Genomic DNA, 27,002 nt, shown 5'->3' on the forward strand with positions numbered 1-27,002 from the left:
TTCTTTCCAAACTCGTTTATTTGAGAGGTCTTGCGGCGCGACTCTCCGAAGAGGGGTCGTCCTGCCTTGGCGCCGTTAATGCGAGTTTGACGCCGCCCAAAGTTTAGCATTCGATTTCCCTGCATGGCTCCCCATTGAAGCAACTTCCAGCGCCATCTGCCATCTGTCACACGGCACGGCACGGGGCACTGATGAGCTGTGGCGGAGGCGTGTGAAAAAGTTAAAGACCGTCATTGGCGGCAAATGTTATTCCAAACTTCGGTGTTTGAAAACGGGCGCCGCCGCGGTTGCACTTCTCACGGCAGCAATCAGCCCCGTTTCAAGGCCCCCCTAGCCTAACCGGCGAAAGAAACACATAAGAGAGCGAAATCGGCCAGAATGTTGACTTTCAATCGAACGTAATTAATCTTCGACTAGCCTGAGAAACGGCCTTTGGGCACTAACAAACGAATGCTCTTGGAAAGTTGGGCTGGCGATAGGGATCATGGCTGCGCCGTATTAAAATCCCACTTAAAATTCATCATTTTCAAAACATTTTTAAACAAAAATTCCATTAGAGGTTACCTCTGTTATCATTTACAGTTTTAGATATAGCAAGAAATGAGTTAGAAATCTGAGTGCGTTGGAATTTTCACAGTTTCTATTTGATGCTTTTCATTCATTTAAGTCAATGGTCTTCACCTGCCATCAAACAAAATACGGCCCCCACGAGACGGCGTACTAGAATCGGCCATCTTGGCGCGTCCTGAAGCGGGTGGGGAGACGAGCGCATAACCGTTCCCAGAATCGATGGCGAGAGTAAACGCGGAGCGGATGCTGCGGGCCATAGGCGCGATGGAGCGTAATCCCCAGCTTATGTTCCGTTCATATTTCACTGCCCTATCTTCATCGCGTTTGCCAAGACGCACCGCGCGGAGGATTCTATCTGCGTGCATCACGCTGTCACGCTTGCCAAACAGCAGGAGAAAAGAAAATGGGAAAATATGGGAACAGTCGCATTCAGTCCACTGGCTGCACGTAAATACTCATGTTGTTGACTGCGCAGGCCAGGGGCGACAGCAAAATAATTGTGTTCATGCCAGAAAGCGCTGCGGCTATCAGCCTTTACAGTCTGCTCCCCTTCAGCAAACTATCAGTCCAAAGTTTGTGCCGACAGCTTAGCTGTTCTGTTGTCTCGCTGAAGACGATTCTCACCGCACTGCGGCCGGCACTGTTCCGTCGACGGGCTCGGGCTTCGCTTCGTCTCCGAAGGAACCCCTCCGCCTGGGATTTATCACTACTTAATTGTTGCGTAAACACCGCCGGCATGCTTGTACTGACGGCCGGAATATCGCACACCTCGCGCGGCTCGGCGCCCTAAAGCGGTCTGGCAATTTATTGCAAGACGCCCGACGGTTAACCGGGCGCCACCGCGAGGGGAGGGGAGTGGCTGGCCGCGCCGGCATGGCATGCTTCGGGTCGGGTGGCCAGCTTACCGAACAAGGAACGGAACCGGCACGACCTACCAACCACGACAAGAAAGAGGCGAGACTGCTGACCTGAAGGCCGCCGCTCCGCGTCGGGCTCGAAACAAGTTCTTGCTCGAGATCCTTCTCCTTGCTCGTTCTCATTTCAAGCCAAGGAAGATCCTTGTAGCGTAAGAAGAGAAAAATAAACAAGGAAAACACATTCCTTTCGAGACAAGATCAGTTAATTTGACAGGCAAAACGTTTCTAAAAGAGGAAAAAATGTACGGCTCTCCTTTCGGTAGGGACCTCCATTTTGTCCGTCTTCTCGTAACCACCGTGCGCCCTTGCAGCAAGGTGAGACGCAAAAACGCTTCTAGGGGGAGGCAACGCAGGGCGTCGCAGGGCGTCGCTGGGGCACGCGAGCGATGACAGGTGTTGGCCAACAGGTGGTGCGGCCCACCCGACCCGCCCCGCTCGCCTGGATTAAGCCCCCGGCTAGAAGACTGCGGTCGGCAAGCGAGTTTAATCCGGCATCGCTTTGATTAAGAGCAACAAATGCAGAGACCGCGGATAAATGCGACTAATATCCGACTCCAACAGGTTCTGGAGCAATTACCTTCGCCTCGTGTGGGGCTTCCAATGTAGAGTCGGTGCGCGCAAGCCTTTACTTCGGCGCCCGCGGCGGCGAGGGGACTCGAGGGAAGAGTGTGTTTGCAAAATGCGGGGCAGTGCCTGGAGGCAGCCACGCTCCAGCGCGCTGCTTGCCTCTAATTATCGTTCCTCCTGGACGTCGTGGACCATGGAGAGGGTGCCGGCTTAATCTGCGAGCGCACTTTGGGCGAGAATGCACCAACGAGCGCCCCTCTGCCGGGCCGGCACACATTGCACCCGTTTATTTTGCTTTTTTTTTTTGCATTCAACCGTTAGAGTGCCTTTTTCCCGGCGTAAGGGGCAACCAGCGAGACTCACGCAGAGCAGGGAGGGTCCCACTGGCGCGACAGCGGGGCGCATCTCACTGGATCTTACTACCGAGACACACGACACCCACCGACGTGCTTTTGCTTTTCGCACGGAGGGCGCGCTTCGCAACGCTCCGCAACGCTTCGCGGCGTCACAAGACACCGTCGCTGACATGTTCTCGGTCCACGTCTCGGTCCCTCTGAGGCCCTGCCCGTGGCCTCTGAAGCGCAGTCACTCACGCATGAGCTGGAAGGCCTCAGCCAGGCCTCAGCCAGCCCGAGATGTCCTTTCATTACGTAATTGAGGTCCAGGCCGCAATTTCCGACCGCCTCCCTGCGCCTCCTCGCCCTGAGCCCACAAATCGACCCGCTCCTTTAGTCTTACACGCCCAGATATAGTTTCGCAAAACCCACAAACAGGCGTACCACTCCTGTTAGGAAGTTGATGTTTGAGCAAAGTACCGTTTGTTTTGAATTTGCGCACTGGTGTTGCTACCAGCAGGACCCGTTTATCTAGTGCGCAGAGCCCGGCCCAGCTCTTGAGATCTCTGCAAAATGCTTATCCCTGCGAAAGCTGCAGTCATGCAATTGTTGGAGTGTAGCAGCCTCGCCCTTGGCATCGTCCTCGGCCTAAGCGCTGCGCTGCTGCGTCCTATTGTGACACTGATCCAAATGCATTACGCGAGATTTAAAAAAGAGAAGGCACAGCGCGCGGGAAAGCCGCTCGGGCGTCGGACCCCTCCCACCGCACTTATCTCTTTTTCAATGTTTCCTTCTCGTTTCCTCTTGGCTGCCCACTCCAGCGCGAATCGAGTTCAAGGCCGGAACTGCAGCGGCGACGCAATATCTGATGTCCTTCTCGCCTTCCCCGGCCAGCCCGGCCACCCCGGCATTACAGGCCGAGAATGACCGTCCGGCGCCTTCATGTTTCACGGGCTTGGCCGGAGTTACGACCCGCGAAGCTCCGAACGACAAAGGGATGTGTAATTAGGGCTGTGTCACTGTGTCGTCGCAATAAACAAAAGAAACGGGAGGCGGCCCAAACTTTGGCACTGATTTCGGCTGCGCGCGAAAGGCTTGTTTTTTTTTTCCTCGAGCGCTGAGAGTTTCGGAGAGACCAGGGCAATTTTGTAGGTGAGTTAGAGCAGGGCGGGGCCGTTGGCGGCAGAAACCGGAGCTCCACACCCGCCAAATTTAAGCAAGTCTCCTGCCGGAGATCCCTTAGGATTAGAGAGATCAGAAACTCCCGATCGTGCCGCAGCGCGCTTCCTAGGCTTCGCAGCACCATCTGGCGGCGCGACTCGGAATCTCAGCTGCCGATGGCTGGAGGCGAGGCAGGGCACCACACCGCCCTGCACGCACGCGAGGGCCGTGTGGATACCAGTTGCTGCGGAAGTGACTTGGCGCGTCCCCAAACTAGCTTTGAAGCACTCACAAGGAAAGTTGGTCCACCGCGGAGGCTCCGACTGTGCTTTACCCGTTTACCAGTGGTCTCCCGGACGTCCCAACAGCCTGCACCGCTAGCAGCCGCCCCGCCACCCGTTCAAGCATTACTGACACAGCACCAAAGTTATCTCACCACTTTTATCCTGTTGAGCACGGCTCAGACGACTAACGAGTTTTTTCTGAGTGCACAGTAGCTTCGTGACCGGGAGCCTTTCTCGAGAGCAAGAGGGAAATCCAGTGTCCTGGTTTATTGACAGCATAACGTTGGTCCCGCGGGGAACTCGACGCCACACGGTCGGTTGTAAATAGCTGCATACCCGACACCGACTCAGCGCCCGCCCTCAAAGGGCACACACGGCGATCCCTTCACACAGCAGTATTCTTGTCGCCAGGAGCATCCAAGCGCAAAGAGGTCGCACTCCGAAACCCAGACAAGGGCCACTCGCCCAGGGCAGACATCACAGAGGGTGCACCAAAGGACAATGGGGTCACCGAGCAGACCTAGCTGGGAAGCACCACCGATCTGAGGAAGGTTGACGAGGATGCCGTCGCTGTCTATAAGATGGCTCTTGATTGTTTCTTGGATGCTGTTGTTAATATTCCCGGGAGTCGCTTGGCGGCTCTTTCTCAGACCACAGGGTCCAAACGACAGGCCGCAGTGTAGCGGAAACGCTGACCGCGCGGACCGTCCATCCCGGCCGGCGGGTGGGACGCGCGGGACGCAGGCAGAAGCGTCCTCCGCAGGCCAACAACTTTGACCCGCCAACTCCACGCTGCTTATGCAAATGGAACGGGCTGCAAAACGCGACAGTTTGTCACTTGAGGTGCCGCTCCCAGCAGACGCGCCTCCCGAATAGTCATTCCCAGCCAACAAAGGACCGAAACAGGTGGGTCGCCGTCGTCGAACTTCACCATCATGACGTCGCCGCTTGTTATGTGAAATTGAGTTAGTTGTTGTCATTGACAAACTTGAAATGGGCCCCAACACGGAAATGTGGTCGCATGAGCTGTACACGCCCATTTGAAATAACCTGAAATGCGACTTTAAATGTGTAGAGTCCCCGAGATGTATGGGCGGTGGGGGTCCGTGGGGTGGGACGGTAAAAAGCGGACCACGTGGTCTGCAACGACCCCAGGACTGGCGCAATTTCCCAGATTCTATCAAGGCACCATCGAGTGTCACCCAAGAATTAATCGACGCCTGGTAGGAGAGAAAAAGGGAACTACTCTCATCCATCTTGATCGGGTCGCTGGCCAGCCGTCCGCCCGGCGTCCTCTGTGCAGGTCCCAGCTTCTCTCTTTTACGGTGGAGTGCGGCCTTCTGGGAAACAATTAACGGACCAAACCAAGCGTCGCGGGCTGGATTTCCGGGCAACGAAAGTGCCTTGATATGATTGAGTGAGGAATCAACCACATACTTGCTGCCATCAGGCCATCATCACACCTCTCCCTCTTGCTTCCAGTTCATCTTTTTCTCTCGTTTTCCTGCCAAATTCTTTCGGCTAGGCGAACGCCCGCGCGGGAATGGATTTGTAAGCGCACCCGTCTATTACCAGTCGTACCCGGGTATTGCTGTAATTACCAGCACTCACGACCCACGGGGAAGGCCGGGCCCGGCCGGGAGGGGCCCACCGCGACCTGCATTTCCCAGCGGAACTACCCCCACCCTCGCCCCCACACATTACTTACCCTCACCCCCATTTACCTTTGCCTCGCTCCTGTCACTAGACAGGCCACCGCCTCCCCTTCCGCGGCTCCATTCGCCCCTACCTCAAAATGTTACCCACCCCTCCGTTCGTCTCGCAGCCTCCAGGCCACACACACACAGTGGCGCCAAAAACGAGCCCAAAACACACCGTAAATCAGCCGCGCCTTGTCCTTCTCGAAGAGCACCGCGTCGTCCTCCTCCCTTTTTAAAAATCCTGGCACACACAACCGCTCTCTTTGTTCGTTTTTTTTTTTAAACTTGTCCTTTTCCCTGGCCGCGTACACGTGTCCGCCCTGCGGCATGGACGTGGACTGCAAACACAACACGGGACGGGGCCGCCGTGCCGCCGTGTCAACCCGGACCCCACTCTCCGTGACAACGGGTGCTTGGCGGCGCCACGACGACATCGAGTCGCACCGCGGCCTGCCTGCCTGGCTGGCTGCCCCCGGCATGACTGCCCAGCCAGGCCCGCCCAGACCGGACACTGTGGCCGGGGACTGCGGAGGCCGGGGCGACGGGGCCGGGCATCCGGAGGGCAGGGGCGGAAAAACGGACTGATAAGCAAGCCACCGGTAGGGAGGTAGAGGTAAGTCCACGAAAAAATATTGAGACTCCTGAAACTCAAGGCAAGGCAAGTGTGTCTTGATATTGTTCGAGGTGGCCAAGCATCTGAGCCGCTGTACAGGCACCAGTGAAAGTGAATTCCTCGTTTGGAAGGCGACCCTTTGCCACAATCGTTAAGGTTGGTGGTCCAATTGGAGAACTGCTGAGCCCGAAACGTGTCCGGAATCCACCGTCACGGGACTGCTGTGCCTCTATGACAGCAGGGACGACGCCATGGGACTACGAGTGCGGGGACACACCTCGGCGTTACCACAGCGCAGTCAAACTAAGACTTGCAGTCATGCAGTGCAGGCCCCATCGACTGCACACGCCAGACGTGTGCTTTGGTGTCGCCTGCGCCACGGCGCCACCCGCCTCCGAGGCCTTACCCGAGGTCTCCCCGTGCAGAACGCGAATGGGGGCGGGCAGGGCTACATGTTACGTCTGACTCAACAGGGGAGCCAAACCACCAGAAACTTTGTCTTACTTTGCCTGGCGCCGTCGTAATGCCGCTGATGCCTCACCTCTGCCAACAGAAAGAGAGAGAAGGGGGTGAGTACGTAAAAAACATACACAAGTGAGAGTACGCGGACGGGTATTTCGACCGGCGGCCTCCCAGGACCAACCGACAAGATGAGGGGCAGGGTCAGCCTTTAAAGCGGGCTACTTTACGTTCCCACCAATAAAAGCGACTTCCTGGGACGCGGGCCGGACACTGACGCGAATTTTCCTAGAAAGCCGTGGGGGAAAATGTTGTCTTGTGTTGTATCGGCACTTTTTTTATCGTCCCGGCTCTGCTCTCTATTCGTAAAAATATTTCACAGCGAGAATTTTCAATATAGACTTCCCCAAAACCGGCAATGCCCAATTGTTTAGTGGAGTAAATGTTTTGTTTTCTTTCCCTCTCTCTGGTGGAATGTAGCATGCACACCGAAAGGGAGCCTTTGTTTAGCTGTGTAGGTGCGGTGCCGCGGGAGGCGCGGAGGTCGTGGCGGCGATGAGCTAAATCTGCACCTGTCGGCCCAAAACGGCCTCACTAAACTTTTTAGTGTTTAAGTGGATTCCCGACGGCCTTGGGCTGCCTGGGCTGCCAGGGGCGGCGTGCGCGGTTCAACAACCCGCTCCTATTCATCAAATGCATTGTTTACCCACGCCTGGCCGGGCCTGGCCGGGCCGGGCCTGGCCGCGTCGCGCTGAGTTAGGGCCCGGCTAAAGGGGTCGAGGCCTCCACCAGGCTCGGTCGGGGAAGGGGAAGCTGAGCCGCCCCGGGGCTGTCGCAGGTTGTCCCGCCCAGGGCAGCCCAGGGCGCCGCACAGTCAACTTCGCCTCGTGTCCCACCGTGTCCCACCTGTCCACCAGCAGCGCTCCGTCGGCGGAATTGGAATTTGGCTCGCCTTCGCGCCTCGCCGCGCCTCGCCCAAGTGTGTCACCGGCAGCACGTCGTCGTGGCGGGGAGCGCCCGCCAGGTAGGCAACAGTGTGTCGGCGACGCACGCCTGCGCGCGAAAGGCCTACCTCCCAGGCGCTCCCCACCACGAAGGCCACCACGGGCGCCTCGGCGTGGCGGTCGTTTGTCGAAACTAACCAGCCAGCCAGCCGGGCCCAGCCTCACAGCCTCGTCCCAGCATATCAAAAACTTTCGCTTCGACAGCCGTATCGGCGTTGCCAGCGTTGCCGCCTCCATGCGGGACCGCAGCTGGCGTTATTTGCACGCCCCCTCGGAGAGCGGCAAAACGGCCAAAACGCCGCCGTCTCGGCCCTTGCGGGCCCTTGTTGACTGGGCTGCATCTCCGCTGTTGGCTCTGGGCTCACAGGAGGCCATCTCGCAATATCGCCGATATTACAACGGAGAGCCAACTTGACTTACACGGGATTGCACTCCGGCGGGGCTGGCGCGGGGTTCGCGGGGCGAAGTGCTTGTTCCGATCATCTCGTGTAGCGCCAGCCCGGCGTGCAACCATCTTCCGGGTCTTTATAACTGCGGAAAGCTGAGAAGACGACGCGTGTCAAGCGCACGGATTTAACCGCGTCAAACAAACCATTTGCTAAAACTTCGTTTCTAAACACCTTCTAAAAAAGGCCCTTTTGACGCAAGGTACATAAGGGCCAGGGGTATTGCAGTCCCATTAAGTTTCTTTTTCCTTTTTCTTGGCAACGTAGATTGGCAGCTTTTTCTTCACCCACCAATTAATAAACGAAAAACGCAGAGCGGCGATGACAAATTCCGGGCGAAAGATTCCGGCCTCGGGCCCCGGCCTCGGGCCCAGCCGTCGTTGGGGCCCTGAGCAACGTATTGTTCCCTGTCAATAAATTCCCCCCTCCCCCTCCTCCCGATCCACGGCGCCAGAGTGCTACTTTGCGGCGACGGCAGCGCGAAGCGTTCGGTGCGTTCGGCAGACCGAGTTCATCAAAACGTGCCGGGGCCCTCATATTTTCCCAGAGTAATTGCAAAATAAAAAGAGAGAAGGGACGAGCGAGGGAGGGAGTGGGAGCGAGAGCGGCAAGGTCGAAGGTCGACAGGGCGGTCATGAGGTACGACATAATTGCAACCCCCGGCCGACACCGAGCGAATACACTCTGCACTCTTTTTTTTCCTAGTGTCTTTTAATGCGCGGTACGTGTTGAGTGGTGACGGCATTCGGAGTGCAATGTCGGTGCGTCTTTCATATTGGGTTTCGCTTTTCGGGGCACGGTCCGTCCCGGCCCGTCCCCCTCGGGATCCCTCCGATATCCGAGCAATCACCGACTCGCAGATTGCCGTTTAATTTGTCAAAGCGCTCCGCCCGCTGGCGGTCCCAAGCATAAACTTGGTTATTAAAACCTTTCTTAATTTGGCATTACACTCGGAGCTTTTTTGGGACTGGACGCTCACAGTCCTCCGTGCAACCCTTGCGAGAGCTCACGTAGGTTTCTTCATCCCCTAACGGCCGTACACCGAGTCTTCCTTTTCTTTTTGACACGGAGAAAAATTTACCGTAAAGGAAGAAACCGAATAAACAGAGCATTCTTTTTGTCATCCCGGCCTTAAATGGGTTAATCGATGGTGCTCCACCACGTACTGCCAAAGCCTGGGCAGGAAGTACATAATGGGCCTGGCGCCGCCTGGCGGCCCTAACTAATTGTCCCACATCAATTTGGCCGACACGCCTCGGGCACCTCGGGTACGCCTCTATTTTTACCGCCCCAGCCGCCCCGCCCCGAAATAACCATTGATTTTTCCCGATCAATCCAGTCAGCGCTTTCGCGTTTTCAAGTTCAGACATTGGATCTGGCCGACCGCGGCGCCTGGGGCATCCGTCCACTTTCGACAGCCGAGAACACAGTTGGAAATAAGTTTGATATGTTTGAGTGTTTGCTGGGCCGGCGACGCGAGGGCGACAGAGTCGGCGCTCTTCCTCTCCCCTTGTTGAGTTCGCTTTGCACCCCACTCGTGCCACTCACGGTGAAGGGCGTCGTCGGGCCGGTGAGGCGGGTAGGTTGGTGAGGGGGAGGAGAAATATGAGCCAAGTTGTAGTTATTGCAGCGGCCTGCCGTTCGTCTCGGCCGGTACTTTAAATTTATCGCGGGCCACAGTGGCCGGGGCGGAACGTGACAGCGCGACGCGACGACGCACTGGCCTCGGCCGGGTCGGAGCCGTACCGCGGCATTTTTCATACGTACCGTCGCTTCATTTCGAACTCCGCTGTCGTACGCACGCAACGTATGGCCCGGTCGTTCACAGGCCACTGCCCGACCACCTGAGCGATCCACGGGTCCGCGTGGCCGAAAGGGCCCGAAAGGGCGCAGTGACTGGCGAGTGACCGCGGTGACCGCTGGCAACGGTCGAACCGCGTTCACTTGTGTGCGTAATCGGTCTCGGGTTCGATTCTGATAATGACAAATTGCGGTCGGTTTTGTAGTTGTCGCGCTGGCTTTGCGACCAGCCCGGCGATCTGCTCGAGATCAAACTGTCGAGTCCAGTGGACTTGCCACTTAATTTCAGTTGTTAGTTACAGTTCTACCGACAACCTAATAACATGAGGTTTAGAGGCGGCCCACGTAATGATGGCACGGTAAAAAAAACGGCTGGTAACTTTTAATTTAGCCCAGGAAAAAAAAGCGGAAATCGGCCGCTCCCGCCATGTTACGTTACACTGGTTACACAAGGCTCTTTGAAGCCGGAAATATCAGGCTGACGCTTTGACGCGTGGCCGACCTACGCCGAGGCCTACGCGGACCAATTCAAAGAGCCCAAAGGGGAAAAGACCGAACCGAGCAGTGCAGAGAATGCGGTGTAATACTTCTCCGAAGCGGTCCAACGGTCCAACGGCCCAAATCGGGCGAGAGCCCCGATCGGGCGAGAGCCCCGCCCATTCGTCATCCCGCAGTCGAGCACGAAATGGCAGCCAATGGCAACCAACGAGGCGCGAGGGACAAAGAAGAAACGTTAAGGTAAATGCTGCCAATCCCGTGTGTGTGTGTGTTTTTTTTGTGTGTGTGAGTGTGTGTGTGTGTTCGCACGCGACTAAGTGGAGCAGTGCCTGGGTCCCTGGACCTGAGCACGGTTACTCGCGGGCCCCGTGTGGATAGACGTAATGTCCGTGCGAGTGGCTCATGCTTCTCTGTGAGTGTGTGTGTGTGTGTGTGTGTAATGAGTCAATCTCCTTTTTCGACAGGGTGCCGAGAGGCCCCAACCAAGGCCACCGCGCTGCTGTAAAGAAGGGTTGGGTCAAAGAGTTGCAACTTTCCGTTCCCTTTTTCACAGTTTTTTTTTTTTTTTCACGAGAGTGGCGGAAGCTTTTCTGCGACAGCTCTCCGCCCTTTGTTTTTCGGGTGGCCGGCACGCAGTTCGCCACAATCCACTTTTCTTTTGTTTTTGGATTATCCTTTGTACAACTTTTTTTCCGCTCTCCTTTTTTTTCAAGAGTCGAAAACGAGTGACCATAGCGGTGAAGAAAAGGAGCTAAAAAAGGGCGGTGTTTCAAATTTTTGAGGCAAATTGTGGCGTCCGGCTGACTGACCGTTCGAAAGTGCAGTGGGCGCCTGCTCAAATCTCCACCTGCCAAAATCTCCCTGAGAAGAACATTGGGTGAGTCCCAGACTTAGTGGGTGGTGCTCAGGTGGGGTCGTTCGGGAAAAAAGGCCAACTCAGAGCAACTCAGCTGTCTTCCTTGTCCCCGACCGTCCCGGACAGCCCTGGCCCTGTCCTGGCCCTGCGCCCGGCCGGCCCGGCCGCGGAGGTGTCCTGGAACGTCGTTACAAACGTGGGGGCACCGTAAAAACTTCATCTTCATCAAAGGCAGGACCTGCTGGAAGCAACACAGTGTCCTTGGTCCACCGCAAAGAGAGACAGAGAGGGAGAGGGGCGAGCTGCCTCACCAAATCGCACGGAAAAGGCCGAGGCCGGGGCAAAACTCCACGGGAGGAGTTGCGAGCGAAGCGGCATTTTCCTCGTCTCAAAAAATTTCTTTGAAACGAATATCTGTTTATTCGGTTTGAGGTGGACGGCTCAGAGTGTCACGACGCGCGTGGCACGAGCCCTAACGAACGTGAAGTCATATTTCTGGATCCCGAGAAAAGTGCGTTTTTGTCCTCACCTCTCTCCAGTGCTCCGAGCAGAGTATTGTCATTTTAAAAGTTCTCTGAGTCTGGACCATTTCTAGAGCAAGATGACACCTTTCCAGGTGTACCTTTTGTGTGCCCTGACACAATACTGCCAGCAGCAGTCCGCGCACTGGTGAGTAGGCAAACACCCAGGACCGCCGGCAAAGAGTAAACGCCGGATTTCCAGCGAGAACTTCCCTGAACGACAAACAGCCGCAGTAAACGTTGGCAGAGCCACGATGCCTGCTTTGGACCGCGTGTTTTTTGTCGTTTTTTTGTGGCCTTTGTTTTGTTTTTCAAATGTGGGAGAAGTGCCCCTCCGCGCCGCTGGCGTCGCTGGCCCGTGCCACAACTTTGCGCCCCTTCATCGTCAACCAAGTCGTCAACTTATTCTTTTCACATCATTAGGGCGATGGGGAGAGACTGGGTGTCGTCGTTGCGACAACAACTTTTTTCGCCCGCCGCCCCAGAGGACTGCAAGCGAGCCGACGCCTCCGCAGCAGCACCATCAGACAAGGCGCAGGGCGGCGGCCTCGCCAGGCGTGCAAGGCAGACTCACAAAACGGCCGTCAGGGGTCGCCCCGCCCGGCCCGGCCCGGCGGCCTGCAGGGCGCAGTGCCGGCGCTTGGCGCGCAAAGCACTCTAACTTGGACTTAACTTTCGCCTCGCAGCTTCACAAACGGCGTCACGGCGCCGCCCCGCTTCGCCCCACCTGTGGCTCCGCTGAAAGGCCGCCATTAAGTCAACAGTCCTCAGGTGCCATTTGCAAAAACGCGATAGTCGTTAAAGCGTGGCGCCCTCGCAGGGTTACCAACTCGCGAAACGCTGCTCAGCGAAGTAATGCGGTTGCAGGGAGCAAGCAGGCTCGCTCCCCAGCGCTGTACAGCGGTGTAGAGCTGGCACGACACATACGCCCGTCACCCAAAAATCAAAACTGAGCGTTTTTCGAACTAGTTTTTCTTTTGTTTTTGTTGAGGTTGGCACACGTGAAGCCATGACGTCAGCGAAGTAGGCCACCGTATTGTCTCATAGGCAACGTAACCTTGCCCGCCTGGGCTGGCCTGGGCTGGCCTGGGCTGGCCTGGGCTGGCCTAGGCGTGCTGGGCGCGCTCCCCACCGGCCGCACTGACAGTGTTGACGCCCGACGTGGGAGGTCGCGCCGAGCTGCGCCGAGCTGCGCCGAGCTGCGCCGAGCTGCGCCGAGCCCAGGGAGAAGGGCCTCCCTGCTCTCGGGTTTCACCCCCCCCCCTACCCCGCTCTAACTCAGTTCCCCCTCCCCCTTTTGTAGTTACGCACTCGTCCCTCCAATTTCAACAAATTCGCGACGAGCCGCGGCAAGCCAAGGTCCCGCCTGGTTCACCAAGGTTGGCCCGAAGCTCCATAACTCACGGCCGCCCAGATTACCGAAGAGTCAAATTAATGGGCCGCGGCGCTGATGATGTGGTTTGATTTGTGGCGGGCGACCCTGCTGCGCTTCGCGATACGCGTTCAATCTCGACACACTGTCTCGCTTTTCCAGCGGCGCCCTCTCCTTCCCGCCAAAAGGGGCAGCCAGGCGAGCAGGCAGCCAGGCCCAGCCAGGCGGGCAGCCAGGGGTGGCAACAGGCCCGCCGCCGCCATAACCTCAGCCGACGCCAGCGCGCCCAGCGCGCCATCCCGTGTCATGAATCTTTCAGCGTTTTCGCGCTCCGGATGCCGCACCGATGGCTTGGGGATGTTCGAGCACGCCGTGCTGACGACCAGCCAGCCGTAACTCTGACGTCTTTTTTTCCCGCCCTCGTTTTGCTTCCTTTTTCGAGAGTGAATGCAGGGCATGCAGGGTGCGGACGCCCGTACCGTGCGAGCGCCGCGGAGGGGTGCCACCCGAAAAAAAGGGTTGAGGTTAGTCAAAACGGATTTTGAATTCCATATTCATTGTGTAGGAATTTCGTTTGCGAGCCATTGGCAGATCTGCCCCATACTGGTTCACAAATCATTCTGATTTTGATTCATTTCTTTGTTGCAGTGCAGTATGGTGGGGCAGGCGGATTGAGGCAGCCGAGACACATCGGTTAGCCGGCACCCCGCCAACGCGTCGAGTGACGGGGAAAAACGAGCCGCCTCGCGCCAAATGACAAAAAGCAGGGAGCGCCCGGCAGGAATCGAACCCACAGGCCCGCCGCCAACGCGAGCGTTGGGTGGACAAAAACACGACGGCGGACTGTATTCAACACGAGAGTTTCGCGACGCAGCGAACGCCACGCGGTGGTCGGAGAGTACGAAAGTTTACGGCGAACAGTTGACGAGGAAGGGAGGGGGAGGAAAGAGCCGGAAGGGCCGGAGGAGGTTCAAGTTCCTGATGACACCTCAGTTCAAGCAATTAGCGTTTACGTTGTCTACGTTGTCCTCGCAGGAGCAGGCCATTTAACAAGTTCCGCGAGCCCTGTGCAGTACCTCGAAGAGCTTAACGATGTTTGCCCTACCACTTGAACGCCCGGGGGAAGGCGGAGGGGCTACGTCGGTTCGGCTATCCTACTCTGAAACAGTCTCGAATCAACCTCATTACTCGTGACTCGGATTAAAGAGGACAGACTCCGATTTCTTTAAGAAAACGACTGCAAATTTTTAGCGATGAAACTTTAATCCAAGTGGCACTTCTATTGAAGAGCGCCCTTTGGGGCCCTCGGCCCTCGAGCGGCTGTGGGCCGGACCAGCCGGACCAGCCCTCCACTTTGCCTCCGCGCTGTAACCGTTGCCCAACTCCAAGTTCGCCGAGCTCCAAATGAAATTCCCCGACATCAATTCGACCGGTAAACGGGCAAGTTGGCGGCAACGGCGGCGCCGCGTGTGCTTTCGTCGCCCCGCCGCGGCCCGCCGCGCCAACGCGTGCGAGAGAGACGGAGTGGTGCGGCTCGGTAAATTGAAAATGCATCGACGGCTCATTGCGATTCACGGCGGCGCGTGGGCGCGCATGTAGTTCGTGTGCAAGTCGACAGAGCGCGCCACGGCGTCGTAGCGGCGGCACAGCGCGGCGGGTGTGGAAGAGGGCTCCATTGGGCGGTTCAATTTCCCAGCGCCGTTGCTGAGACCGCAGAAACCGAGCGGCGTCTGCCTCTGGCTTCGGGCAGGGCTTGTTCTATAGTACTGGAGCCGTTCAAGAGATTGGCCGTCTCTCTCTTGCGTGCTCCTACCCTTGGGAGTATCGGACAGAGATTCCGTCCACCTCGACAAGGTCTTCCCTTCCTCCTCGTAGGCCATCCAAACAGGTCAACTGCTGCCATCAATTTTAGGCATTGTCCGTCTTAAAATAGGTGCTCGTTCTCAATTTTTTATGATCAAACAGATGAAATTCGTATTAAAATGGCGATGACCACAAGAGCGACACAAATTATGATGAAAATAAGTACTAATTAAAATTTTGTCGTGATGACTGATGATCGTTATGGCGTCCTATGTAGCCGTTGCCCTGCTGTTTGGTCAAGGCACGCTGAGAGGGTCGGCAGTGCAGACAGTGCATCATTGGCATTGGGCCCAGCCTCGGTCCGGCTCGGCCCAGCCCTGGACCGCCCATCTATTTAGGGGCTGCATCACTTTCCATCAGCACATCTGCCCCTGCCTGCCGGGTTTCCGTCCCCGACACTGTCAGAAGACACGAAATCGAACAAAAACTTCCAAACGAATCGACTGAGAAAATTCAAAGATGCAAAAATGCATGGCAGACGTCACAATCCGCAGAAAATATCTGGAAATGAAAATCCACTCGATAGTTTCATTGACATTTTTTCTGTACCAACAGTGAGTCTGTGGCACGTGGTGTGGGCGTCGAAGATGTTCTTACTTTTTCCCGACGCTCTGGGACAATTTCCTGCGCGGGAATCCAATAGCATCCTTGATGGTTTGAAATGCACGTCCCTGCTCGCGCTGCCTGGCTGCCTGGCTGCCTGGCTCGTGCCCCGGATGGAAATGAAGTTTCCGTCGGGCCCGGAAACAGGTGCCGGTGCCTTGTCTTTGCGCTCCAGGCGGCTCCGCGTCGCCGTGCAATCCCACGCCAAGATTTTCCCCGAGTCCTCGCCGCAGTCCGCTCGCCGCGGTCTTCGGTCAGGGTTAGGTTAGGTGGCTCCGACTCTATCTGGCCCACCGGCCACTTTCGGGCAGCAGATGCTCCCCTCGATTCTCAAGCGACGGGGACACATTACGCAAAATATTGGGAGAAAAGTGGAACAGTGGGGTGGGGTGGGGGTGTCGCAGGTGGAGATACACCAGTGACTATCAGCGACTCCGGGCGAGCGTGAAAGCAGCCCGCCAGCAAGCTTCACCTTCACCGCCTTTTTCCGCGCGTTTTGGTCTCGCGAAGCAGACGCTGTCAAGTCAGTGCGGCGGGCCGGGGCCGACCGAAGGCAGCCCAGTCTTGGAATCCGACTGAGCACTTTCGGCTGCAGAACAACCGCCCGGCCCCGCATGCTGACGAGTTAGCAATGCCGTGTAACCGTGTTGAGGTGTCTGAGCGTGGAAGAACTTGCGCCTGGTGTCTGTGACCACTCGCGAGTTCCTTTTTGGAGAGCAGAGCTCCAAACGGACCTCGTAAAACGCCTTTCTTTGTCCTCCCTGTCGGTTTAGCACATGTTTCAGTTCGTTACTCGGCTCGGCTCGGCCGGGGCCTTGGCAAGGTGTGTGGAGGCAACGTGCGCTGTTTGCGTGGGATTATCATATCCCGGGAGGGGGCGCAAAAAGGGGAGGGGCATGCCCGGGCAGTGGGAATGACTGTCCACACAGCACCTGAGCCACCCTCTGACTTATCGCGTTTCGCAGGCGCGGCCACCAAAAAAAAAGTTAGCAAGGTCTTAATGACAAGGTAGCACTCCGTCCAACTTTCCTCCTTCGGCGCTATTTTTACGCTGGAGCCAATCACGCGCGTGCCGTTTTGAAGGACAACTATATTCCCTTTTCGTATACACAGTGTACACACAGCGCCCGGGTAAACAGCAGGTGTCGGGGTGCGATCTCTGACAGTGGAGGCGCCCGCCCGCCCACCGCGGCTCAGTTTCCAATGTCATGGCATGCAAATAACTAGCCTCATTCCAGGCCTCGCCCTTTTGAAATAAGATTGCAAGGCGAAAGGTCTCTTTGATTTCACCCGCGGAGCTCCTGGGTCAGTGAATATATTCCATTGCAAATACTCTTATCCAGAATGAGAGCATTGAAGTCCGTTTCAATAAAATGCCTTTTCTTTCCTCGTTTTTAGAAATATTTTTGCGTGTGAATTGGTGGGTTTTGAAAGGTAGCGGCGCTGGATGTCCCAGCGCAAGGCACCTGCTCGCTCCGTTTTAATTAATGCCCCAAGACACTTTTAAGTAGCAGCTGGCCCGACACGGGGTGCCTTGGTGGACCGTCCTGGTGGAAGACGCCACCGACGCCCCGCCCCGCCCCGCCCAGGCGCGCTGCTCCGATATAATAGCAGCCCCCCTCAAATTAGAAAACGGAGACAGTCCCGAACAATTGGCGAGACAGCGCAACAGCACGACAGCGTGCGCCAGCGCATGCGCCGCGAAGGAGTGCAACGGACCGGACGGACCGGACGGACGGCCCAGAGAGCGCCCTGCGGAAAAGGGTGTGGGGCGAGTGCATTCCGGAAGAGAGGCGTGGCGCGCTGCAGAGAGCGACCAACCAGTCCAGTGCGTCGGTGCGTCGCCCGCGGCCGAGTCCCACCCTGTGGCACACTGGCACACTGGTGGCACACTCTGGCTCGACATGCGAGCGGCCAGTGTGTTCTGGGGCGTATATTTCTTTCTGTCCGCCTCGCTGACTCGCCGACCGCGCCCCTGGCCCCCCACCGAGTCCACCCCCACAAGAACACGTACGCAAAAGCACGCAAAAGCGCGCAAAAGGCGTAAGGTTCAATTAAGGCAGTTGCGTTGGCCCCGCGGCGCCCCGCGGCCTTTTGACTTTGTCACGTTGGCTAATTGCGAGACAAGTCTCACGTTGCGAGTCCGGCCTGGACTTGTTGCCGGCACTGCCAACCGCACGGCAGCACTCATGGATCTGGACGCCCACATTATTAAGATGGCTGTCTTTGTTTTTAATAACACCGCGCTAACGAGGGAGAAGGCGACGTTCTTTAATAATATCGTTAAGCCAAAGCAAGCGTTGGCAGCCCTGCGTGCCGACACCTCAGAGTGAAAAAAATGCGGGCCGAGCGCAGAGCGGCGCAGAGCGGCGCAGAGCGAAAAACAAGCGGCAAACTTTTCCTTCCCCGGGGTCGCCTGCATACTCAATGGCCGAGCATTAATTCGAATCCCGCCTGTTTCGCCGCCGATTTTCGGCGGTCAAGGTCGTGGAATAGTGAGCAGTGGCATTGCGGACAGCGGTCTGCCTCTCTCGCACCCTGAAGGAACGGCCCCCGAGTGCGAGGGAGACACAGCAGCGGCATGGATCAAGCGACCGCCGTGCCTGCGCCATGCAGAATTCATGTGCCGCTTCCATTGCAGGTGTACCACCACCACTACCAATGCTGTCGCACCATGTACGTGTCAATCCCAGTGACGGAGCGACGCCTCCCGGGCAGTCCCGTCGGACCCGCGCGCGCACTGGGTTGCCTACCCTGCAGGCGGCCACGGAGGCCAGGTGGGCGGAGAGAGAGAGAGAGAGAGAGACGACCCCACGCCCGCATGAGCGGCGAAAAACCAAGCCTACACACGCACGAACAGGGGAACATGCACGGGCCGCCCGCGGAGCCGCCAGAATGGGGTCAGTGGGTACCCGCGGCTCCAGGCCTCTTTCGGCAGAGACAAAAAGACGAAAAAAAAAGCTGCATACGGGGAGAAGTGGCTGCCTCCGAGCAAGGACACTCCAGTGACTCTGTGAGAAACTTGTCCGATGAACGAACCCTCCGACGAGACGACGCGTCAAAGTTTCTGCGCGGCCGTACGTGCGCACGGCTGCCAACGGCTGCCACAATTCATGCCCAAGTAAATGCGTGCGTACTCGTCGACCATCCCTTCGCGCGGGCGGAAGGCCACACAACTTTCCACCGCTAACACACACACACACACACACACAGAGACACACACACACACACAGACACACACACACACACACACAGATGGAGGCTACTGCCGGGGACTCCCTGGGCTCCTTCGGCGCTGACGTCAAGAATTTGGTAATTTGGCTTCGAGTTGAACGGCGCCTTTGAGCGACTGCCTAGCCCCGCATCCACCCAAAGCTACACTGCCACACTGCAAGCCATCCCAAGGAGTCCCTATAGTCACAGATCCGAGAAAAAATTTTCGGATGTTTGAAACCAACCACCGTCTTCATGAAAAACACTGCTGAGGGTTCGTTCTTGTTACCCTTCCTCTACACCGGCAAAATTGTCGAGGGGAGGTGAAAAATAGAAAGTAGGGTCGGGGGTGGGTAGGTTGATGGACTGGGTGATGAGGGAGAGGAGGGGCATGAAGGTGCTCCCCATCCCCGCAGTCGGTGCGGTGCAATTTACTGCTAATAGGTCTGTGTGAATCATTTGCATCACGTGGTGCGGCGGTGCGGCCTGGTGAGGCCGGCCTGCTGGTCAGGGCCAGGGTTACGATGAGGCCAGGTAGTCCGGGGGGAGGGGGGCTCATTCTAGTTTTGACAAGCCGTAAATTGGCCGAGCAACACACTGACCGGAACAACAAAACAAATAACAGCAAACGCCCACAGCGTGTGATTTTCGACAAGACCCCTTAATTTATCGGGGCTGGTTGTTTGTGTGCGTGACTGTGTGACCATGTCAGTGCGTGTGTGTGTGTGTTGTATATGTGTATGTGTGTGTGTGTATGTGTGTGTGTATGTGTGTGTGTTGTATATGTGTATGTGTGTGTGTGGTATGTGTGTGTGTGTGTTGTGCAGGCCGCGTGTACTTATCCATCTGTGTGGGTGGGTCCATGTGACTTTGTATCACGAAACTGGACGATGAAGCGGTCCGGGTTGGCCGCGGGCTCGCGGGCTGCGGCCGTGGCCAGGGCCGTGGCCAGAGCCAGGCCAGCTGGGCCGGGCTGACATGACAGTGCGTTATCGGCAAGCCATCGTATTGCACCCAACGCGGCACTGCGCGGCACGCAGCACTTTGCAGCGCCGGCCGAACACGTGGGAAGCGAAAGCCGCTTTTCACGGAAGCTTCTTCGAGCTTCTTTTCCTGCGCGGCACCGCTCTTTAGGGGGATGAAAAATGACCGTCGAGGACCGTTCTACCGTTGTTCCACCGTCGTTCCACCCTACCGTTGTTCCACCGCAGCGTTGTTCCAGCGTGTTCCAGCGTGGTTCCGCTGGCACACAGGAAGCACCCGAGAGGCCCCTTTGTGTCCGGCCGTTGGGGCGACAGTGGTCCGGGGGGACAGGGGGTGGAGGGGGTAGATGAGGGGCTGCCAAAATGACAGAAGGAAATCTGAGGCGGTCCGGAGTGCGTCCGGCGCAGCCAAGCCCCGGCCAGGCCCCGGCCAAGCCCCGCAAGCCCAGGCCAAGCCCCGGCCAAGGCCCACGGGACTACGGCCTACAGCCCCAGCCCCGCAGCAAGCAAGAAGCAAGGTGGCCGTGATTTCATTTCCAGCCTGTTTGCCGACCGCCGCGGCGCGCCGCCCGAAACGACCCCAGGCCTCGCCGTCACCCTGCGTCCCGTTTTCGTCTTTTTGCTTTCATTTCAATGTTGGCCAGGCGGGGAAGAAAATGGCAGTGACTGGCAGTCATAAGGCGCCCGAGTCTGTGTCAGGTCGACTGTTGGCAAGACCTTCGAGTGGTGGTTCACCCGATCGACTTCTAGCCGGTATTTATTTAAGTTTCCAAATAAATGTTTAATGGTTTTTTGTTGTCGTTTTAAAAATTGAGTGTGGGGGGACTCTTTCAGTCGCGCTCAAAGGAACACCAAAACTGTCTTTATTGCTATCCTGGGACGCCCGGGCTACATATCTTTTTCCTGAGGACCTCTTCCTGGCGGCGGACCAGGGGGTGGAAACGGCGCTGATTTGGCGGGCCATGGCTGCGGCGATGCGTGCACGGCCGTTGTTTGTTGTTTTTTTGTGGTTCCTAGAAACCCACTTTCTAGCTAAAGTAGACATCTTATGCACAAATCCTGCACGTGTACTTCTAGAGTAATGTTGTCTCTTCGAGAAAATAAGCCCGTTTTGAAGATTTGAAACCCACAGGACGAGTCATGGACATGTTTGTAACTTGTTTTAAATGGCTCATCCGCGTTCGGGCGCGGCGATTCTGGCCTGAAAACGCCGAAAAAAATGTAAACAAGTTACAAAAATGTGAATATCTCATTTTGTAAGTATCAATTCGGCCCAAGGAGCTTATTTGCTGATCCTTCAACCTTACTCTTTAAGTACGCGTTGAGGTTTTGTCGTTAAGACGACTACTTCAGCTGGAAAGTGGTTTACCAACTAACGCGGTAAAGTGGTGAAAACGGCAAAAACGGCCGTGCACGCATCGCCGCAGCCAAGGCCCGCCAAATCAGCCCCGTTTCCACCCCCTGGGCGGACGGAGCATAGGGGTTGTTTTCAGTCCACACACTCGCGAGAAGGTGGCCTGGGCCAATCAGAGCCCGCATTCTATGCTTTGGTGGAATTTGGGAACGGACCGAACCCTTGGACTGGAACGCACGGGGCGAGCGAAGCATGGTGGAGCTACGCCGTCAGAAAACGGAAGGGAACCAACACGGGGGTACTTATTGCGCGGCAAATGGGGCCTCCAGGAGGCTCGCTGGGCCTTCCAGCGCTTGCAGGGCTGCCTCCAGTGCTTCCAGGCCGTTCCAGGCAGTTAAACGCCGGCCCGGAGGACCCTGCTGAAACGCGGGCAGGCCTTTTCACAGATGCCTGAGTGAGTGCTAAAAAGTCGTAAAAAGTCGTGTGTATGTGAGCGGTAAAAAGTCGTTTGTGCGAGAAAGCGTTTGAAATATCTGTAAGTGTGTGTGTGTGTAACAGTATCTAGCCCGGTCGAGAATGGCTCCGGCCCAATCACAAATTAGACAGGACACGAATCGGGCTTTAATATGCGTTATCGGAAACGCGGAAATGGCTCGCAAACGGGGAGCGGAGTGTCCGCCGTCGATCCCGCCGTGCCCCCCCCCCCCCCCCCCCCGAGTTGAAAGTTGAAAAGGACAAACGAAAGAGAACAAAAGAGACGTATGGGCGGCCAGTAGACCGCGGTGCGGGAAAATAAAAAAATCTCCGCGAAAACTTTCTGTGATAAAACAGGCGCGCTTGGTGAAAGGTTTTTGGGGCTGCGGATCATTAAGAGAAAGAGTTCATCGTCGGTTCGATATGCAGAGAGAGAGAGAGAGAGAGAGAGAGAGAGAGAGAGAGAGAGAGAGAGAGAGAGAGAGAGAGAGAGAGAGAGAGAGAGAGAGAGAAGTTAGCCCGTTACCATCTTCAGGCATTCTGCAGCACGCGTGGCACGCGTCGGCACGATCGACCTTGAAGATTCAATTGAATCGGTCATTTCTTGCTAGCGCAGTTCGCCCAGAATAGACTGGGGAAGCGCAGCGGAAGGAAGGGGGATGCAAAAGAAAGGGGGGCACGGGGCGCGGAGGTCGTAGGACAGGTAGGAAGTGGGGAGGGAGCAGACAAAGAAGAAGGGGGTGGTCGTGTAGCCAGGGTGAAATTCCCATGACGCCCCACTCATGAGAAAAAGCTCGCTCCGTGCGACTTGGTCCTGGAAAATGCCTTCCAGGGAGCCGATGCCCACGCTGGATTGGTCGCTCTGTCTCTCTCGCCCTCACGGGGAGGCGACAGAGCGATCCCTTTGCGACGGGGACGTGAAGTGGAGCGCCTGGCCCGGCTCGGGCGTCTCTGTTCCACTCGTTGCAGCGTCGAGTGCTTTTTCCTTTTCCGAACACAATCACGACGATTTAATATCAAATCCTCTACCCCTCGGCAAAGCAATGATGGCTGCGCTCTCCGACGCCCCCCCCCCCCCCCACCACCACCACGCACACACACACACACACACACACACACAAGCGGCCCCGCGACGCTCCCTCGGGACTGCTTTTCACACCGTGTTGGTCGGGAAATCGGAAATGACACTCACGTACACCGAGAAAAAAATAGAAATCGACTGAAAAATCTCACGAACATACTGAAAACCGCAACTTTTATGAAGGACATAAGCTGTCGTCCGGGTGAGTTTATAATGACGTTAATATGTACGTGCATTTATTTAAAACCGAAACCACCCCTTCTTCTGCCCCTCACAGCAAAACAAAAAAAAAGCAACTCTAATAACGAGACAGCGAACAGCCGTGGCCGGTGCAATAAATTAGAGGCCGGCCGTGCAATGCGTCATTTTCCGTGGAGTACCTGCCACCTGGCCACCCGCCGAGCACCGCGACGGCCCGGGCGACCTGGGCGGCCGGGCGCGGCCAGCGACAGGGCGACACGCAAAGCCCGGCTGCACTGGGGCACTTGTGGATGGAGCGGCAGAGTGGCTGCCCACGCAAATTATTGCAAACATCACGCGAAACGAGCTCATAGTCCCTGGTACAACAAATACATTTTGTTGGGTGTGACGGGAACGAATAGCGGGAACTCATGGCAACTGCCATTGCCTTGCAAGAAACAAACAACAATACTAAAAACTTTGTGTGACGGGTGTGAATAACGAGAACTCTATTCTATTCCCACACCCCCACCACCCGAAAAAAGAAAATACGAAGACGGAGGTGCGGGTATTTGAACCCAGGACCTCCGCGGCGCGTCCCCCACCGGCAGGCGCCCAACACGCACGCACGCAGACGCTACTTTCATCTCCGTCATCACTATTCCACGGCGGTCCGGTGCCGAGCAATGCGATCAGTTCGAAAGTGGCGGAACGAGTGCCGGAGAGTCCCGCCTCCCCTCCCACGGCCCACCATCGGCATCGGCCCACCGGGCCCACCACCGGGCCCACAGGCCCACCGGGCCCACCGGGCCACCCCACGGGGCACGTAGCCTCCCCGGCCCCACCCTTGGCCCGCCATCAAGCCAAACACCTGATGAGATTTGAGGCGTCTGCTCAAAGGCGCAGAGTTGGGACTCGGAGGTGGAAAGAAGACCCTGCTGCGCGGCCCGACCAGGCCCGACCCGAGTGCAAATGTTGCACCGCCACGCACTGCCAAGGCGAACTACTGCGAGGAAGAGTGCCTCCAAGAGACGCGCAAACAAATTCCAACAAAGTGGACGAGTTGACACCCCCCGTGATTCAGAGCAAACGCCACGACGTACGTCAGACCGAATTTCCCCGGCCCGGTCTCAGGAGAAGGCACACCGAGACAGGAGAAGGGTTCGGAGACGTGGAGCGACGCGGGCCGTCTCTAAAAGCGCGGCAACGGCACTGTAGAGTTTCCCCTTCCGCCCTTTAGATTACATTCCAAACAATCACGAAAAATGCACGCAGTTGTTCCCCCACGCGCGCGTACGCGGCCCCCACCCCCACCTGCAGACGCAGTCGGTTGGTTCATCGGCGCGCCATGCCAACGAAAACCCTGCGGGGCCCGAGCCGTGCGGTCCCGTGGCCGCGCACCGCATGCGCCACAAAGAATTTTCTCACTCATCGTGCATCGCCGGGACTGCTGCCGGGACCCACGCGCCATAAAAACGTCAATAAAAGCTGCTCCTTCCTCTTCCTTTTAGCAGCCCCAGCTTTGAGCGTCCGCCGCGTCCGCCGCGTGCACGCCCCGTGGCCGCGGCGCCGCGTCCTGCCGGCCTGCCGCTTTCGCACGCCGATATGGCTGCAGCCTACACCAGCAGGGAAATTTAGCCTTCGCCCGGCAACGGGCCCAACGGGCAGGGTTGCCTACATCGGAAGGCGAAAATTCCCACGACGCGCGGCCTGGGTCGAAAGGGTTGCCAACCTCAGCCTACCAGCAGTGCGACTATCGAAGGAAACCCAGATATTGGCCAGTAGGCAGGCTGAGGTTGGCAACCCTTTCGACACGGGTCATGCATTGTGGGCATTTTCTGCAACCTATGTTGGCGACACTGGCAGTGGTCAGCCCGCGCAGGGCCCGGCCCGCACGACAGGCCCGTCCCACGGGCCAGGCCGGCCAGGCCGCCCCCCAGGCCGCCCCCCAGGCCGCCCCCCAGGCCGCCCCCAGGCCGCCCCCCAGGCCGCCCCCCAGGCCGCCCCCAGGCCGCCCCCCAGCGCCCCCAGGCCGCCCCCCAGGCCGCCCCCCAGGCCGCCCCCCAGGCCGCCCCCAGGCCGCCCCCCAGGCCGCCCCCCAGGCCGCCCCCAGGCCGCTCCCCAGGCCGCCCCCCAGGCCGCCCCCCAGGCCGCCCCCCAGGCCGCCCCCCAGGCCGCCCCCCAGGCCGCCCCCCAGGCCGCCTCGCTCGAAATAATCACCAGTCATCGCATCGCGGGGGTGGACGCCACCAGGTGTCTCATTCGCGCTGTCTCTCTCGCGCTCCATCCCGTGGGTGTGAGAGAGAGGAGTCTGCTCGTCGTCGGGGTGGTCCGGGACGAGCACCGCGACGCGCGCACCTGAGGACTCTGGCCGCGCCGCTCAGCGTGTCCCCGGGCCGCCGCGGTGCACGCAGACGGATTAAATTGTGATTAATTTCCGGCTGTCCGAAGCGTTCCGAAGCCAAGCCGCGGCAAGCGAATGCGTCCAGTTTCATTAATCTTCCGGTTGGCGGCCTTGCTGGCGGTGCTGTGCTGGCCTAACTTGCTGCGCTGTGCGGCCCGTCGATACGCAGCCCCTTGGCCGCGACGCCGCGACGCGCGTTCATGTCGCGGGCCAGGCAGTTCCAGTCAGTCCCAGCTCGAACTAGCCAACCGCGAGATTGCTTGAAAATCCGGCACGCGTCACTGACGTGTCATTTCCGTGTCACTAACTTGCCATTGACGTGTCACTAACACTATGCTGTCACGCATGCGTCACGGGCGACGAAGGGTGCGACAGTGACGCCGAGGCGCCACGACGCTCAACTCTTCCAGTCGAGTGACGTGTCACTGACGTGTCATTGACGTGTCACTAACTTGTCACTTTGGTGTCACGCATCCGTCACGAACGACGGAGAGGGCGACAGTGAAGCCGAGGCGCCGTGACGCTCACCTCTTTCAGTCGACTGACGTGTCACTGACGTGTCACTGACGTGTCACTGGCGTGTCACGCACGCGTCACGGGCGACAAAGGGCGCGACAGTGACGCCGAGCGACGCTTACCTCTTTCAGCGGGGTGGCATGTGAAAGGGCCGCTACAGAGACGGCCGCGGGGCGGGGCGACTCCTCCCGCGCGGCAGACACTCCAACACCACGCGGGGCGACACGCGTCGACACGCGTCGACACGCGGCACGCCTCGGCGGCAGGCGGGGGCTTGGCGCTCCGCGCTTCGCGGCGGCGATCGCGAGCTCGTCGCGGCACTGCCGTGGGGCTCCGGGGCGGCAGCGACACGGCAACGAGGTCCGCTCCGTCTGCGCCGCCGGCACGGAGTGAGCGGAGCGGGCGGAGCGCGGCGGCGCGGCGGCGGGGGGCGTAGCGGCGGGGCGCAGGGGGTAGGGCGGGGCGCAGGGCGGGAGCGCGAAACAGCCGCCCTTGCAGCTCAGACGACGCACACGCCCTCGGCGGGGCTGGCGGGGCTGGCAGCCCGTGGCGACGTCTTCGGACCTCGGACGCGCCCAGCGAACCGCCCCCGCCGTCGCCCACGTCACATTGCCGGCACACTGTGACAAGCCGTGACGCACCAAGGGACGCGAGAGGTGTCTGCGACCGCCACTGTAATTGTAGACGGTGCCTTCGGCGCTGTCTCTGTCGCACTCCCGGGGCGTATACCCCAATGCTGCGAAGAGAGACAGAGCGACGAGAGCGCTGTTCCGAGGCAGACGGGGCAGGTGGCGGCGCGACGCGCTTTGCCGCTTTGTGACTGACGACGGTGATGTTACCCGCAGGTTGGGACGCGGACGAGGCGAAAGGGAAGGGGGAGGGGCCGACATTGTGGCAGAAGGTGGATAGGGCCATTTAGCTGGCACGGCTGGCAAGGTCAAAGGGAGGCGCCGGGCAGGCCGGGCAGGGCGGCGACCCGCAATGAGGGCGAATCAGACAAACGGCCCTTGATCGACGCCCTTTCAATACCGACCGCTCCGACGAGGCGAATCGCTCAGCGGAGGGCAGTCTCTCTCTCTCTCTATCGCACCTAACGTGCCGTGCGTGAGAGAGACGGAGCGTGCTCACACAGCTCACACAGGGCCCTAGCCCACTTCGCTTAGAAAATACTCAACTTGAAAGACAAACTACAATAACATTAACAAAATTGAGGATAGTTCCGGTCTAG

At 58.0% G+C, this 27,002-nt stretch overlaps 1 long non-coding RNA gene across 1 annotated transcript; it reads right to left on the bottom strand.

The window, feature by feature from the left end:
- Positions 1–20,693: 20,693 nt before the first annotated feature.
- Positions 20,694–21,211, bottom strand: LOC117644847. The gene is made up of 2 exons (XR_004587675.1): positions 21,073–21,211; positions 20,694–20,966 (listed from the first exon to the last, which is right to left on the bottom strand). It is a non-coding gene; the product is annotated as an uncharacterized LOC117644847 (long non-coding RNA).
- Between the last annotated feature and the right edge of the window lie 5,791 nt (positions 21,212–27,002).

The sequence above is a fragment of the Thrips palmi genome, unplaced genomic scaffold (assembly GCF_012932325.1).
Source record: "Thrips palmi isolate BJ-2018 unplaced genomic scaffold, TpBJ-2018v1 HiC_scaffold_18, whole genome shotgun sequence".
Classification (NCBI taxonomy): Eukaryota; Metazoa; Arthropoda; class Insecta; order Thysanoptera; family Thripidae; genus Thrips; species Thrips palmi.